Genomic DNA, 6,640 nt, shown 5'->3' with positions numbered 1-6,640 from the left:
TGCACTGTAGATGAATCAAGGCAGGCAAGACTGGTTCAATAGGAATCTCAATCAGACATCAGGTGAAAATACCCATTAGTACATCTATTTACACACAATTTGCAGAAAAAAAGCCCTTGAACTAGTAATCCTTGAAGCAATACAATACCAGCCCAATATCTGACTAAACCCTCCAAGAAAATACAATTATCAAAGCCACAATTCCAACCAATAAAAATCAGAAGAGAGGAGATTGAGGGTCAGGGAAGGAGCCTGTGATTGGTAGTAAAACACCAGAAGTATAAATAGAATTAACTTCTCCACACCTAGAACACAGCTCAGTGATGAGGGGATAGGAAAGATGAAAATCTCGGGAGCAGCTTCAAGAAGAGGCCACACCTTCCTGGCCACATAATAAAAAATGTTTGTGTTTTAAAGAAATGCATAGGGATTATAGTGTTGTATTTATCTTTGTCCATCTTTTTAATCACATCCAAAATACCATGCTCTGTTCTTCTGGGACAAACATATGTGTGTTCATGTATCTGTGTATTGTGTAATTTATATAGAAATAATCCAGTGGTCTGATGAGAAATGCACATTACATATAAATGAGCAAAGGGAATAACAAAGAAAACAGCTAAATCCCATTACAGGTGTCTGTGAGGAAGAGAATGCTGATGTGGAGCTCCAGTTTGAGAATTTTAACAGCTGTCAAAATTAAAATGCCCCAGTGGGAATTAGAAGAGTAAAGCCTTTAACAAATCTTGCAGGTTACTGATGTTTGGCCTGTGCATCCACAGAGGGCTGAAATTAATGGAGCAAAGTTTAAACTCAGTCATTGGTTTAGGATAATTTTGTATTCTGGTAGAACTCATCTTTATCATCCAGAATGAATGTCTGTCTTTTACTAAGAGAAGTCAAGTAAATGTAGCATTTTCAACCTTCTGAATGATCAGACCAATACACACAACCAAAGGACTAGAAGTATTGTCTCACTTAAATGTAGCAAGATTTAAATTATAAGCTACTGGGAGCTTGCTATTCACTTGCTTTAGTTACCCCACTACAAGTGTGAGCTAGGTTCAATAACAAAGCATACAATAATGTTCACTGAATTTAACTTCTGTTAATTACAAACAAAACAAAAAAACAGAGACCCTCCTTAAGAAGAGATATTTGTCTTGTTCATAGACATATTTGCCTTATTTTTATCCCCACTGCTATGAAATATCTTTTCTGACCTTCACACAAGTGCTCTCCAAAGTTCCAGCATTTTGTGCAAAGAACTACGTGGTTTTCTGCAATATGAAGCACTATACTCAATATTCAAACAGAAAATAAACACTACAGGATCCAAACTATAGCAGGATTTGAGTTTCAAGATTCAGAGATGCTTGGATTTTAATGCTTGGTTTACTCACTTCAGTATTTAAAATACACATTCTGAAAACTTCTGTAAATAATGGACACTTCAGACTGAGAGCTCCCATTCGCTCTGGTAACAAAGAATCTTCTTTCTAGACAATTGGTAAAAAAGGATTTTGATATTGTGTTCTTCTAGTCACTGATCTATCCAGGTAATTTTCAATAAGTAAAGTAAATAATTACAGCTTCAAAGAAGACATAATCCTTATTAACAGTTTTACAATCCATTAGAATATTCACTGTAGAACAAAAAATGATCCCCTCTTATACCCACTTGTCCTTAAAAGAAAAAATATAGAAAATTACAGAAATAAAAATAGTAATTAAAAAAGCATTTGAAACAGTTGATATTAATGTGTTTGTGAGAGAAGGAAAGAGTAGCTTTAGCTTTCTGTGCCAAAGGTGATAAACTATTCCACTGGTGAAATCAAGCCTGTTAATTGTTATTTTGAAGGTTATTCACAACTATTACAAATGAAAGGCCATTTTCAATCACTTGTAATAAAAGGGATGTTGAAAACACATCCAGAAACAGGTGAAGAAATATCATACAGATGATGGAAGGTAATTTGCACACACATAAAAAAGCCTCACATCTGAATCCAGAAATATCAGCACTGCAAACTGGTATTTAAAATTTCGACTATTTAAAACATAATAGAACTTTTACAAAATGACATGTTTTCCTAATTGTTAACTATCTAAATGAGAAAGAAAAATTGGGTCCAAGAGAGACACATCCTAGAGTCCACCTTCTGCAATGAAATCTAAACTATGGTTTAGATCTAAACATGGGTTAAACCCATGTTTTTGGCTAACTACAATACAACACAATGGTATTTGCCTAAGCCTGCAGAACTCCAGGGATTATTAACCCTTTGCCAGTAAATGTAATCTTTAAATTAAATTTTTTGCAGACTGAGGAAAGCAGAAAAGAAAACATTGGATTGAAGATCTAAGGTTAGAGCACTCATCTAATTTCTGAAATGAGCCAATTCTATCTAGTGGCTGGAACACAGGGAGCAGTCTGAATGTTAAGTGAAAACATCACTGCCATGGGGAAATCTGCTTATACAGAGTGCTAGGCATGGTTTGCAGTGTGTACTCTTTAGAATGTTGCTAGATAAATGAGGCAGTTACAACTGTATTTGAAAGAGAAAGTACCTGACGGTAATTAAGGAAGAAGCATACGTGAAAGGCTTTTAAAATTTAGATACCAAATTACATCTTATTTCTCTTTCCTTAGCAAACAACAAAAATCTTATGACCAAAAATAAGCTTATTTAAAACTTTGAACAGCAGCTATTACTCAGTGGCTGTATTGTACTATCACCCTGAAAATACCACCCAATGAGGCCTTGCTGTACTTGCCCTACAAATATATGAACCAATCCCTATCCTAAAGAGTTTGTAGTTTATATGTTATAAAGTCTAATTATAGCGTGAGCATAAACCACAAAACCTCCTACAAGTGGCAAAAATTCAAAAAATCAAGATAATTACAAGCCTTGCTCATCCTGATTTTTGAGACTATTTTTAGAACAGTATAGGCTGATATGCTCTGAGCTTTTTTATATTTGCATTAAGTCCTCTGTGATTCCTCCTCTGAAATGTGTGCATATGCTGAGTCTGTGTGAGATGCTACCACTGGCGCTTGTCATAAGAATTAAATCCCTCTCAAGCTTGTTTACAGCTCAGCACTTGTCATACTGCTCCCCTGAGCTTCATGCCTGGTTGAGTTTTTTTCTTCGGCTTTGTGAAAGATTTAATTTCTTTTTTGTTTATGTGTGTACTTAAATTTGCAGGTGCAGGAAAGAAAAAAATTACTGTACCCAGATGCTCTGAGGCTGCAGCAGCATACATACAGCTGAAATTAAGGAGAAAAATTGTAGCAAATAAAACCAACTTTCTCATACATTCTGTAGCATATTTAATAAACTTATCATGTTTCATTGACACGAAGACTCTCAAATTCTATTTCAGGAAGACCAGGATATCTTACAGTTGTTTCTTTGCCCTTTTGCAAAGAGCTTTTTAACATCTGAATGTGGTCCAACTACTCCTGTTTCCAGTTTCACTAATAACCTCTTGTAATGGTTACAGACTCCATCACCACTACAGCTACTGCAAACCAAGCTGTCTTAGCTCATTATTCAGTTTACTGAAGCTCACGGATTTATCCAGATTTTCACTCATAATTTGAAAATTATACTGTATTATATTGTATATAAACCCAACCAAAAAAACACCAACAAAAAAAACCCTAAACAACCCTCTTGCTGCTGTAGTAATAGAAGTCATTGTAAGGATTGCCTGTAGGGACTCCAGTTCTGATCTCTCATATCATGTCTATTTAAGCACGTCCCCATTTCACATCTGTCACTGTCTTAACCCTGCAATTCATTCACCCACCCATACTGCAACAGTCCATACAAAGGTGAAAATACCAGTAAGCTGAGGTTTCACAGGCACCAACTGCAGCTATCCCTCCCCACACAGAGTAATGACTCAGCTGCTTCATCAATGGCTTCATCTGCTGGCAGCAGCTGCAGGCAGAGCCCTTCGCAGGCAGTTGAAGGGCTGCTCCTGCCTTTGCTCCACCTCAGCACCTGCATGGAGAACCTTTCCACATGCATGTTCCCAGTCAATCCAGTTTATCCACACAATTCTTTTTGTGTGGAACATAAGAATTCTTCTGTGGACTTTTTTCTGATCAACTCTTACCTTTTGATTTTCTAGTCATGCAGAATGTGCAACACAGAACTTGCTGACAATGAGAATAACAAAAATATAAGCATCTGATGCAGAACCCACTGGAATTTTAAAGGGCACTCTTGTGAAAGCTAAACAGATGAATTTGCTTTTTTTTTTTAGCTATTTTCAGCTTCAGTAATTTCCTCTGGAAGCTCCACTGGACACTGTGGAAGAGCTTGATCAATGGCTCTGTGACATGACCTCTACAATTGCAGCATTCTGCCTGCTGGCACAGTGGGGAAGTCAGGATTTTTACTTTTATACCCAAGTATTTGTTGGGCTTTCTCTGGATTTCCATCAACCGTGTTTCCTGCTCTGCATGTTTAGCAGGGTAAATGAAACACAGGAGACCCTAATGGATAATACAAGTGAGGTACAGAAAGTGCTTTTTACCTCCCCATAGCCAGATTTACTGCAATAATACATATTTCACTTGATAGACAGGAACTATGTTTGGACCAAGTGACCTTTGCCAATTATTCATCTTTAACTAATTGGTGTATGTTATACTCAAGAATATCAGCTTACAGTCAGGTCAAATCTTTGTGCTGTGAAGTGACTGGTAACAGTTTTGTCCAATGCTGCACAGAATAATATGTTTCTTAATAGACATGTCTACTCTCATTAACCAAACTGTAATTAAACAAAAGACTAAAAGTAGAAGCATTTTGCTCGTACATATTCTCTATTCCACTCACAGTAAAGTTTCCATTTCCTGCTGCTTCTTATTGATCTTTTATTGCAACGAGGTGTTTTGATAATCCAATGACACTCTTTGTTTGATGCTTTGTATTCTCTCTGGAGATTCTGTTCAGAATTTCTATCACCTTTAGCACCACCTATAAGGAAGAGAATGCAGCTATTATGGCAGGTAATCAGTTCAGAGTGGATATATTTTACCCACTCTGAGGATAAGTAAAAGACAGATCTTCTAAACACTTTTTTCATAGCTCCCTCCACATGTTCCCTGCATGTTTTGCAGGGTAACATATAAAAAATGTGGTCAAGAAATTATCATAATAGTGCAAGTAGATTACAAGCTCTCTCAAACAACACATTTTTTTTGATGGAAAGAACCAACACATTCGTAAGGATTGTGTAAACACATTAGATAAAGAGTACATTAATATAAACCACAAGTTATGTGAGAGGACAACAGATATATTTTTATTACTGCCAAAATATGAATAGCAATTAAGAAGCAATAGTATGTTAAAAGCTTCCAAGATAGCTGAGTAGCTCACCCAGTCAAGAAGCTGGATTAGTAAAATGCTCTAATTCAAGTATAATGGCAATTTTAGAACAATCTGTTTAGACAACTTTATGCTCAAAACAGGCTAAGGATTGCTGCTGAACTCTCATTTTTAACATGGTAAAAACGAGATCCTCTTTATGTTTTATTACTCTACTCAGGTACATCAGGGAAAATAAAATCAAGTTATGTTTTCATTTTAGTTGCACGTAACTGTGTGTGTGTACATAAAGAAAACTAAGAGGAATGCAGCAACAGTACAATGTAGCTAAGGCTTCACCTGACTTCCTATATTGCCACCATGTATCTATCAAGTTTCTAAAGTTTTCCTTTAAGACTGAATTATTCCTAATTACTCACAGTACTGGGGTTCATTTTGACTGCCTCTAGTCTGTCCCACTTAAATGATATCTAACAAATACACTGGATTTCATCAAACAACCTGGGAAATGATATTATGTGCCTTCAACTTGCTAGCCCAAGAAGTAGGGAGTCTTTCCAAGAAAGATGGAAAGACAAATCTCGTCTGAAAACCTGAGAAACTGGTACACAAAACTCAATCCTCATTTCAGACAGTAAATACCTAGGTAATTTAAAAACATACAATTTAAAAACTATTGAGCATTAATGTTCCAATTTTACAGCATTAAAAGATAGGAAAACAAGGGCTTCATTTTGTTGCTAGAATATCATATGAAAAACTCACAAGAGGTTTTAAGGAACAGACCTGCAGGTGATTTTCCTTCAGTCAAAAGGATTAATACCTAGTTATGAGCAAAACATATAAAGGTTACATTTTCAAGGCTACCACACTCAGTATGAGACAACTTCCTTCATAAAGAAACCACTTTACTCACAAAAATTTTTTGAGAAAATAGTTCTTTTGACTTAAATGCCTAACATCGAGACTTTAGTGAACTAAAACATGAAATACAGTTTATTTACATTAAACTCCTATCATAAGCAACCTAGCCATGCTGCTTAAAAATGGAGAATTGCTTCCTGAAAAGCTACTGGTTTTGATCATGGACTTGATCTTATTTTGGCCTAATTACAGCCCACGCATGTTACTTGTGCAGTTAATTTCCTTAATATGAAGAAAAACTTGCCCAAACATAAATGCAGATACAGATATAACATCACAGCTATCTTTCTGGTTGTTAGAAAAAACTCAGCCTCTCTGATATAATGGTTTCAACAGGAAAAAGCCCCTCAACAAACCCAGCA

The sequence above is a fragment of the Oenanthe melanoleuca genome, chromosome 10, assembly GCF_029582105.1.
Source record: "Oenanthe melanoleuca isolate GR-GAL-2019-014 chromosome 10, OMel1.0, whole genome shotgun sequence".
Classification (NCBI taxonomy): domain Eukaryota; kingdom Metazoa; phylum Chordata; class Aves; order Passeriformes; family Muscicapidae; genus Oenanthe; species Oenanthe melanoleuca.
The sequence above is the reverse complement of the archived record's forward strand: the minus strand, read 5'-3'. Positions refer to the sequence as shown.